An 11,523-nucleotide genomic window follows, 5' to 3' on the forward strand; every position below is an offset into this window, starting at 1 on the left:
CACAAAAGTATCTATGCTTCTGCCAGGAAGTGTGTAATGGAGGGGGGAGGGGGGAGGGGGATTAGCGTTTTGGTAATTTTGTTTGCACACGAAACACCATGGCCTATTAACCTGTTCAGTGTATTGCCCTTTCTCCCTAACATGGAGAAGTTACAGTGAGTGAGGTGACTCAGACATTTCTCCAAAAGAATCTCTCACCTCCTACGCTTCTAGGAGGGTACTTTGTCACTTTGTCACAACACACTTACACCTTGCATTTAAACCTCTGTCGTATAGGTCTGTCTGTGATATGTTTTCCTTTTTTTTAAACGTAAATCGTGTCTGTTAAAACAGCAAGTAATACAAGTTGAAAATCATTCTGTGTTTCATCACTGATAATCCTCCTCCTGCCCGTGCAATGTGGTTTCAGTTCCTGTTCTTGCTTTCCTAACTATGGAAAGTGAAAGAGCTGTGTCATTCTTCCCTTACTGTTCTCCAGCATGTATTGAAATCCAGCTGGTTGGGATGCTGGCCTTCTGGGTGCATTGGCTTGACAGAATCTACTGAACACAGAGGGGCTAACGCAGACTCCCCAATGACTTGACCTATGTACTGCAGCAGATTACCCTGGTAGCATCAGAACAAAGGAACATGTTTTATGGATCCCGTATGCATCGATTTGACATTTACAGAGATGTGTCTTCTCATTGAGGGTCGATTGAAATAGACCATTTGAAAACACGAGTACAGAACTCCACCTGTTGGTGATTCTTGAAAACACAACCAGAATTGTGACACAACAACTTAGATAATATCACATGGATAAAAAAAAGTGTGAAAGTTGTTTTTCTTAAATAAAAATACAAATACAAAAATATATTTGAAATATTGTACTGTAGTTTATCATGTGGACATGAATACAGGTTCATAGTGCTACTCATGCGTACATGGCAAATCGTACCATGCACACACGTTGAGCTTTTATGGTTCCTTTTTTCTTCCTAAATACTTGTAATCATATTCATTGCTCCTGTTTGATACAGCCTGGCAGGAGGCCAAAAGCAGCAGCTACTCTTCCTGGGATCCACATAAATCATTAAACATGACATAAAACAGAACATTAATAGACAAGAACAGCTCAAGGACTATCTAGGTCAAATAGGGGAGTGGCGTTGTGGGTGAGGTGTTGCTTTATCTGTTTTTAAAAACCAGGTTTGTTGTTCACTTGAGCAATATGAGATGGAAGGGAGTTCCATGCAATAATGGCTCTATATAATACTGTACGCTTTTTAGAATTTGTTCTGGATTTGCGGATTGTGAAAAGACCCCAAGTGACATGTCTGGTAGGGTAAGTGTGTCTGTCAGAGCTGTGTGTAAGTTGACTATGCAAACCATTTGGAATTTTTAACACATTGTTTCTTATAAAAATAAGAAGTGATGCAGTCAGTCTCTCCTCAACTCTTAGCCAAGAGAGCCTGGCATGCACAGTATTTATATTAGATCTCTGATAACAATGAAGAGCAAGACGTGCTACTCTGTCCTGGGCCAGCTGCAGCTTAACTAGGTTTATTTCATTTGATTTCATGTGTATAATGGCAGCTAAAAGCTGAATTACAGTAACACATACAATAAACAATTTATTTTTTAAATAAGACGAGATGCAACAAATTGAACAAAATCAAAACGATTTTGGAGGTAGAAGGAACTGAGCAGTGGAGGGAGGAGGGAGCATCTTGGTCACAGTCACAGCCAGGGAGCTCGGTAGTCATATCAGAGTCAGAGACAGGTTTGCAGCCATCAGCACACCTCGCTGTCCCCGACGTCCTCAGCCTCTCCTTATGGAATCCATAGGTAGTTGGCTAGCTACTCCTCTACACTACCAATGTGTAGCACCCACTCGGGTGATGCCCCAGCAGCCGCTGCTACCAGAATGTCAAGAACTTAGAAAAGTTTCTTCAAATGCAGTCGCAAAAACCATTAAGCGCTATGATGAAACTGGCTCTCATGAGGACCGCCACAGGAAAGGAAGACCCAGAGTTACCTCTGCTGCAGAGGATACGTTCATTAGAATTACCAGCCTCAGAAATTGCAGCCCAAATAAATGCTTCACAGAGTTCAAGAAACAGACACATCTCAACATCAACTGTTCAGAGGAGACTGCATGAATCAGGCCTTCATGGTCGAATTGCTGCAAAGAAACCACTACTAAAGGACACCCATAGGAATAAGAGACTTGCTTGGGCCAAGAAACACGAGCAATGGACATTAGACCGGTGAAAATCTGTCCTTTGGTCTGATGAGTCCAAATGTCTGATTTTTGGTTCCAACCGCCCTTTCTTGACAAAGAAGGAGAGTAATGGAGTGCTGACTCAGATGACCTGGCCTCCACATTCACTCAACCTTTTTTTTCACCTTTATTTAACCAGGTAAGCAAGTTGAGAACAAGTTCTCATTTGCAACTGTGACCTGGCCAAGATAAAGCATAGCAGTTTGACACATACAACAACACAGAGTTACACATGGAATGAACAAAACATACAGTAGAAAAAAAGAAAACAAAGTCTATATACAGTAAGTGCAAATTAGGTCAAATAAGGGAGTTAAGGCAATAAATAGGCCATGGTGGTGAAGTAATTACAATATGGCAATTAAACACTGGAATGGTAGATGTGCAAAAGATGGATGTGCAAGTAGAGATACTGTGGTGCAAAGGGAGCAAAATAAATAAATACAGTATGGGGATGGGTAGATAGATGGGCTGTATACATATGGGCTATGAACAGGTGCAGTGATCTGTGAGCTGCTCTGACAGCTGGTTCTTAAAGCTAGTGAGGGAGATGGAAATCTCCAGCTCAGTGATTTTTGCAGTTTGTTCCAGTCAGTGGCAGCAGAGAGCTGGAAGGAAAGGTGACCAAAGGAGGAATTGGCTTTGGGGGTGACCAGTGAGATATACCTGCTGGAGCACGTGCTACGAGTGGGTGCTGCTATGGTGATCAGCGAGCTGAGATAGGGCGGGGCTTTACCTAGCAGAGACTTATAGATAACCTGTAGCCAGTGTGTTTGGCGACGAGTATGAAGCGAGGGCCATCCAACGAGAGCGTATAGGTCGCAGTGGTGAGTAGTGTATGGGGCTTTGGTGGCAAAACGCATGGCACTGTGATAGACTACATCCAGTTTGCTGAGTAGAGTGTTGGAGGCTATTTTATAGATATGACATCGCCGAAGTCAAGGATCAGTAGGATGGTCAGTTTTACGAGGGCATGTTTGGCAGCATGAGTGAAGGAAGCTTTGTTGCGAAATAGGAAGCCGATTCTAGATTCAATTTTTGATTGGAGATGTTTAATGTGAGTCTGGAAGGAGAGTTTACAGTCTAGCCAAACACCTAGCTATTTGTAGTTATCCACGTATTCTAAGTCAGAAGCGTCCAGAGTAGTGATGCTGGATGGGCGGGCAGGTGCGGGCAATGATTGGTTGAATAGCATGCATTTAGTTTTATTTGTGTTTAAGGGCAGTTGGAGGCCACAGAAGGAGAGTTGTATGGCATTGAAGCTCGTCTGGAGGTTAGTTAACACAGTGTCCAAAGAAGGGCCAGAAGTATACAGAATGATGTTGTCTGCGTAGAGGTGGATCAGAGAATCACCAGCAGCAAGAGCGACATCATTGATGTATACAGAGAAGAGAGTCGGCCCGAGAATTGAACCCTGTGGTACCCCCATAGAGACTGCCAGAGGTCCGGACAACAGGCCCTCCGATTTGACACACTGAGCTCTATCAGTGAAGTAGTTGGTGAACCAGGCGAGGCAATCATTTGAGAAACCAAGACTTTTAAAGAATAACCAGGCATCCTCTACTGTCGGGATGAGGTCAATGTCATTTAGAGAAAAAGCAGGTCCACACCACATTGGGTGAGGCGGGTTGCAGGAGAGTATTTTGAAGTAAGGGTTTAGAAAAATATAAAAAGATATGCGAAGAAAAATATGTAAAAATATATATACATGGGACACGACAAGACGAAGGACAAATATGTCTGACTGCTACGCCATCTTGCAATTGCCCTCAGCCAAATTGAGAGGGTTTGGGATGAAGACCGCAGAGTGAAGGAAAAGCAGCCAACAACAACATCTTCAAGACTGTTGGAAAAGCATTTCAGATGAAGCTGGTTGAGAGAATGCCTAGAGTGTGCAAAGCTGTCATCAAGGCAAAGGGTGGCTACATTGAAGAATCTAACATCTATATATATTTTTCCTAACATCTAAAACACTTTTTTGGTTACTACATGATTCCATATGTGTTATTTCATAGTTGTCATAGTTATTCTACAATGTAGAAAATAGTACAAATAGAGAAAAACTCTTGAATGAGTAGGTGTTCTAAATATTTTGACCGGTAGTGTATATCATAAAAAAACAGGTAGGGAGAGTGAGTTTGTCCGCGGTGGTATTCAAACCCCAACGTTCTGAGTCGTAGCCCAGTTCAAGTCAAATCAAATCAAATGTATTTATATAGCCCTTCGTACATTAGCTGATATCTCAAAGTGCTGTACAGAAACCCAGCCTAAAACCCCAAACAGCAAGCAATGCAGGTGTAGAACCACGGTGGCTAGGAAAAACTCCCTAGAAAGGCCAAAACCTAGAAAGAAACCTAGAGAGGAACCAGGCTATGAGGGGTGGCCAGTCCTCTTCTGGATGTGCCGGGTGGAGATTATAACAGAACATGGCCAAGATGTTCAAATGTTCATAAATGACCAGCATGGTCAAATAATAATAATCACAGTAGTTGTCGAGGGTGCAGCAAGTCAGCACCTCAGGAGTAAATGTCAGTTGGCTTTTCATAGCCGATCATTAAGAGTATCTCTACCACTCCTGCTGTCTCTAAAGAGTTGAAAACAGCATGTCTGGGACAGGTAGCACGTCCGGTGAACAGGTCAGGATTCCATAGCCGCAGGCAAAACAGTTGAAACTGGAGCAGCAGCACGGTCAGGTGGACTGGGGACAGCAAGGAGTCCTCATGCCAGGTAGTTCTGAGGCATGGTCCTTGGGCTCAGATCCTCCGAGAGAGAGAAAGAAAGAGAGAAAGACATAATTAGAGAGAGCATACTTAAATTCACACCGGACACCGGATAAGACAGGAGAAGTACTCCAGATATAACAAACTGACCCTAGCCCCCCGACACATAAACTACTGCAGCATAAATACTGGAGGCTGAGACAGGAGGGGTTACCCCCGGACCGGGCCAAACAGGAAGGATAAAACCCCACCCACTTTGCCAAAGCACAGCCCCCACACCACTAGAGGGATATCTTCAACCACCAACTTACCATCCTGAGACAAGGCCGAGTATAGCCCACAAAGATCGCCACGGCACACCCCAAGGGGGGGCACCAACCCAGACAGGAAGATCACATCAGTGACTGAACCCACTCAAGTGACGCACCCTTCCTAGGGATGGCATGAAAGAGCACCAGTAAGCCAGTGACTCAGCCCCTGTAATAGGGTTAGAGGCAGAGAATCCCAGTGGAAATAGGGGAACTGGCCAGGCAGAGACAGCAAGGGCGGTTCGTTGCTCCAGAGCCTTTCCGTTCACCTTCACACTCCTGTGCCAGACTACACTCAATCATATGACCCACTGAAGAGATGAGTCTTCAGTAAAGACTTAGGTTGAGACCGAGTCTGCATCTCTCACATGGGTAGGCAGCCCATTCCATAAAAATGGAGCTCTATAGGAGAAAGCCCTGCCTCCAGCTGTTTGCTTAGAAATTCTAGGGACAATTAGGAGGCCTGCGTCTTGTAACCGTGGCGTACGTGTAGTTATGTATGGCAGGACCAACTCAGAGAGATAGGTAGGAGCAAGCCCATGTAATGCTTTGTAGGATATCAGTAAACCCTTAACATCAGCCCTTGCCTTAACAGGAAGCCAGTGTCGGGAGGCTAGCACTGGGGTAATATGATCAACTTTTTTGGTTCTAGTCAGGATTCTAGCAGCTGTATTTAGCACTAACGGAAGTATATTTAGTGCTTTATCCGGGTAGCCGGAAAGTAGAGCATTGCAGTAGTCTAACCTGGAAGTAACAAAAGCATGGATACATTTTTTGCATCATTTTTGGACAGAAAGTTTCTGATTTTTGCAATGTTACGTAGATGGAAAAAAGCTGACCTTGAAAGAGTCTTGATATGTTCGTCAAAAGAGAGATCAGGGTCCAGAGTAACGCCAAGGTCCTTCACAGTTTTATTTGAGACGACTGTACAACCCTTAAGATTAATTGTCAGATTCAACAGAAGATCTCTTTGTTTCTTGGGACCTAGAACAAGCATCTATGTTTTGTCCGAGTTTAAAAGTAGAACGTTTGCAGCCATCCACTTCCTTATGTCTGAAACACAGGCTTCGAGCTAGGGCAATTTTGGGGATTCATCATGTTTCATTAAAATATACAGCTGTGTGTCATCTGCATAGCAGTGAAAGTTAACATTATGTTTTCGGATGACATCCCCAAGAGGTAAAATATATAGTGAAAACAATAATGGTCCTAAAACTGAACCTTGAGGAACCCCCAAAATGTACAGTTTATTTGTCAGAGGACAAACCATTCACAGAGACAAACTGATATCTTTCCGACAGATAAGATCTAAACCAGGCCAGAACTTGTCCGTGTAGTCCAATTTTGGTTTCCAATCTCTCCAAAAGAATGTGGTGATCGATGGTATCAAAAGCAGCACTAAGGTCTAGGAGCACGAGGACAGATGCAGACAGATGCAGAACCTCAGTCTGATGCCATTAAAAGGTCATTTACCACCTTCACAAGTGCAGTGCTATGATGGGGTCTAAAACCAGACTGAAGCATTTCGTATACATTGTTTGTCTTCAGGAAGGCAGTGAGTTGCTGCGCAACAGTCTTTTCTAAAAGTTTTGAGAGGAATGGAAGATTCGATATAGGCCGATAGTTTTTAAATATTTTCTGGGTCATGGTTTGGCTTTTTCAAGAGAGGCTTTATTACTGCCACTTTTAGTGAGTTTGGTACACATCCAGTGGATAGAGAGTCGTTTATTATGTTCAACACAGGAGGGCTAAACACAGGAAGCAGCTCTTTCAGTAGTTTAGTTGGAATAGGGTCCAGTACGCAGCTTGAAGGTTTAGAGGCCATGATTATTTTCATCATTGTGTCAAGAGATATAGTACTAAAACACTTGAGTGTCTCTTGATCCTAGGTCCTGGCAGAGTTGTGCAGACTCAGGACAACTGAGCTTTGAAGGAATACGCAGATTTAAAGAGGAGTAATTTGCTTTCTAATAATCATGATCTTTTCCTCAAAGAAGTTCATGAATTTATTACTGCTGAAGTGAAAGCCATCCTCACTTGGGGAATGCTGCTTTTTAGTTAGCTTTACGACAGTATCAAAAATAAATTTTGGATTGTTCTTATTTTCCTCAATTAAGTTGGATAAATAGGATGATCGAACAGCAGTGAGGGCTCTTCGACATTGCACTTTACTGTCTTTCCAAGCTAGTCGGAAGACTTCCAGTTTGGTGTGGCGCCATTTCCGTTCCAATTTTCTGGAAGCTTGCTTCAGAGCCAAGTTATTTTCTGTATACCAGGGAGCTGGTTTCTTATGAGAAATGTTTTTAGTTTTTAGGGGTGCAACTGCATCTAGGGTATTGGGCAAGGTTAAATTTTGTTCCTCAGTTAGGTGGTTAACTGATTTTTGTCATCTGACGTCCTTGGGTATGCAGAGGGAGTCTGGAAGGGCATCAAGGAATCTTTGTGTTGTCTGTGAATGTATAGCACGACTTTTGATGCTCATTGGTTGGGGTCTGAGCAGATTATTTGTTGCAATTGCAAACGTAATAAAATGGTGGTCCGATAGTCCAGGATTATGAGGAATGTCACGAACCGACTCAAAGCCTGTAACAAAAGAGAGACAACGTGGAGATAAGGATTAACAAAATGTATATTTATTAAATAAGTAACTAAGTAAAATATACAATGGTGTGTGTAATCAGTAATCAGTAGTGTGAGTGTTTTGCATGCATGGGATAATGCAGGGTGTTGAAAGATGCTAAAGCAAACAACCAAAAAACCACCAAGAAACACAACAAAATCTATAAAGGTGTCTGCATGGAGAGAATCTCTTCCATGAATGTGGAAGAGTTCTATTTATCCTGGGACACACCTGGCCCAGGTGTTTCCCATGTAGCTGACGACCCTCCCAACGCCGCCCACCGTCATCCTACTAAGGAAACAAGAACAAAGAGAGAATACGGCAGACAGAGTGGGAGGGTCGTCACAGGAAAAACATTACGATCCACAACATTTATTCCATGGGACAAAACTTGGTCCAGAGTATGACTGTGACAGTGAGTAGGTCCAGAGACGATGGCTTTTGGAGTGGGTCTGTGGACTTTTCCATGTGAATATTAAAGTTGGCATCAACTGTGCCACAGAATAAAGTTTGTGTGTCAGAGTCGATCTCTGCGCTAATAAACACAACGTCACTACAATATTTAACTAAATAAATCACACTGAAGTTAAATCATTCACTTTTTACTGTTTCTTCTCACATTTTCACAAACACAAAGCCACTAAGCCAAACTTGCAGGTCCAAATACACAGACGTGCAGGTCCAAATACACAGCACATAAAACTTCCATGTTCAAAGCCTATTCTGTGCCATTTCTAAAATGTGGAAAAACTACAACACTCAGTATTTAGTGGAAAATCCTGCAAGTTGAACTGAAACAACACAGGATCTCCTTGAAGTTTGTGCGCATCTCAAGGCTGAGGAAGGCATAGATGACGGGGTCTATGACATAGTTACACATGATGAGCACCAGGTAGGTAGTGAAGTGGGACATGTAGCAGACACAGAGTGGGTTTTTGGGACAGGTGATAAGGAGGATGAGGTGGAGGAAGAAAGGTGCCCAGCAGCAGACGAACACCCCCAGAAGAATGGTGATGGTGACCGCTCCCTTCATGCAGGTTCTCTGGGGAACCACGCCCTCCACAGGCAGAGCAGCGATGCGCTTGATGTGCAGCCTCGCCAGCAGAAACATGTGAACGTACAGAGTGACCATGAGCACCAGCATGGTGAAAAACATGATGATCAGACACACAATGACTGCCTTGCTCTCTGAGTAGACGATGAAGACTATCCCACAGACACACATGTCAGCCAGATCCCCCCCCCCTCCCCCGATGGCCAGGAGAGCCCGTCGGATTGTCACAATGCTGTGGTAGCGCAGGGCATAAATAGATGGTCACGTAACAGTCAATGGCGATAATTAGAAGGTTACAAATTGAGGCCACCAGAGAGATACAGATTGTGGAGTCAAAGAAGTTGTCCATGAGTTGAATAAAATGGTCATCTGCCACTATCAACCGACTGTTCAGTGCAGCGATTACCACCGTCTCTAGTGAGTTGGAGACACTCACCAGCAGCAGCAAGACTACAAAAGACGACATACATGGGTGAATGGAGGTTCTTGTTCTTCACCATCGCCGATATCACCAAGATGTTCTCTAGAAGGCTGACGATCCCTAGTGTCAGGAACACCTCAGCCTGGAGGTGGACCAGCTCACCCAGACCAGGCTGAATGCCGGTGCCGGTCCAGTTTCCATGCTGGTCTTCCCTGGCCAGAGACTCCCTATTAGTCTCATTGAGCCGAAGGTCCGGCGGCAGCAGATGTCTGTAAGTGTTGTTCATCTGGTGGTAATTTAGACAACAGTTTACAGAGGGAGATGCCGTGATGCAGGAATACAAGGTAATGAGAGAGCCACCTGCCCCTTAAGAACCTCTTCTGGAGCCCTGCTGCTGGATGCTCCTCCTTTTAGATCACAGCTAGAGAGAACTGTGGTTTCCCCTGAGCCCTGAGAGCTCTTTCAGCCGCCCCGGTCCAATGAACACAGCCTGGACCTGGGTGCTTGTGCAGACATACACAGACACACACATTCACTCAAGTGCACACATAGACACACACACACCCATTCAATAGTTTGACAAGTTGTTTCACATTATACAACTTTCCCTTCACCTGATAATACTTCATCGATGACATTCATTCTATTTGACTGCCTTCTTGAAGGTAGAAATATCCCAGCCAATTGAGAAACTTACAGTAAATTAAACTGGCAAAACCGATGGTGCATGTAAAATCAAAAGAGAAGTATCATTGTTTCAAAAGTAGCTACAGTATTTTGCACCAAATCATGTAAAGCCAAAGGCGATGTGGCTATAGACACACACACACACACACACACACACACACACACACACACACACACACGCACGCACGCACGCACGCACGCACGCACGCACGCACGCACGCACGCACGCACACACACACACACACACACACACACACACACACACACACACACACACACAAAGCAAAAAGGGTGTTTCAAGACATTTTTTGTATTTAGGTCTAACAGTGGATAGAACCTGAGACCTACTGTATGTCCTTAATCTCTATGAAACTTGTCAGAACATATAGGCATTACAACGACCTTTTCTTGGCTCAGGAACCGTCTGTTTGCATTTCATCCAACATAGCATTACACAACTGGATTTTCCTTTTTTATGATCTTTTAAAAATGAGTTGGGCAGACGGTTGATGTGTAACCAAGCTGAAGATGCCAATATTCAGGGTCATGAATACCGACCCGTAGCATTCATGTCTGTAGCCATGGAGTGCATTGAAAGGATGGACATGGCTCACATCAACCCCATTATTCCAGAAACCCTAGACCCACTCCAATTTGCATACTGCCCTAACAGATCCACAGATGATGCCATCTCTATTGCACTCCACACTGCCCTTTCCCACCTGGACAAAAGGAACAGCTATGTGAAAATGCTATTCATTGACTACAGCTCAGCGTTCAACACCATAGTGGCCTCAAAGCTCATCAATAAGCTAAGGACCCCGGGACTAAACACCTGCCTCTGCAACTGGATCCTGGACTTCCTAACGGGCTGACCCAAGGTGTTAAGGGTACAGTTGAAGTCAGATGTTTACATACACTTAGGTTGGAGTCATTAAAACTCGTTTTTCAAGCACTCCACACATTTCCTGTTAACAAACTATAGTTTTGGCAAGTCGGTTAAGACATCTACATTGTGCATGACACAAGACATTTTTCCAACAATTGTTTACAGATTATTTCACTTATAATTCACTGTATCACAATTCCAGTGGGTCATAAGTTTACATACACTAAGTTGACTGTGCCTTTAAACAGCTCACCTTCAAACTCAGGGCCCCTTTGCTTGACATCAAGGGAAAATCAAAAGAAATCAGCCAAGACCTCAGAAAAAAATTGTAGACCTCCACAAGTCTGGTTCATCCGTGGGAGCAATTTCCAAATGCCTGAAGGTACCACGTCCATCTGTACAAACAATAGTATGCAGGTATAAACACCATGGAACCACACAGCCGTCACACCGCTCAGGAAGGAGACGCATTCTGTCTCCTAGAGATGAACGTACTTTGGTGCAAAAAGTGCAAATCAATCCCAGAACAACAGCAAAGGACCTTGTGAAGATGCTGGA

General features: G+C 43.8%; 1 pseudogene; it reads right to left on the reverse strand.

Annotated features, from left to right (window-relative positions):
* Positions 1–1,510: 1,510 nt before the first annotated feature.
* Positions 1,511–10,310, reverse strand: LOC135528312 (melanocortin receptor 3-like; annotated as a pseudogene).
* Between the last annotated feature and the right edge of the window lie 1,213 nt (positions 10,311–11,523).

This window comes from Oncorhynchus masou, chromosome 33 (genome assembly GCF_036934945.1).
Source record: "Oncorhynchus masou masou isolate Uvic2021 chromosome 33, UVic_Omas_1.1, whole genome shotgun sequence".
Classification (NCBI taxonomy): Eukaryota; Metazoa; Chordata; class Actinopteri; order Salmoniformes; family Salmonidae; genus Oncorhynchus; species Oncorhynchus masou.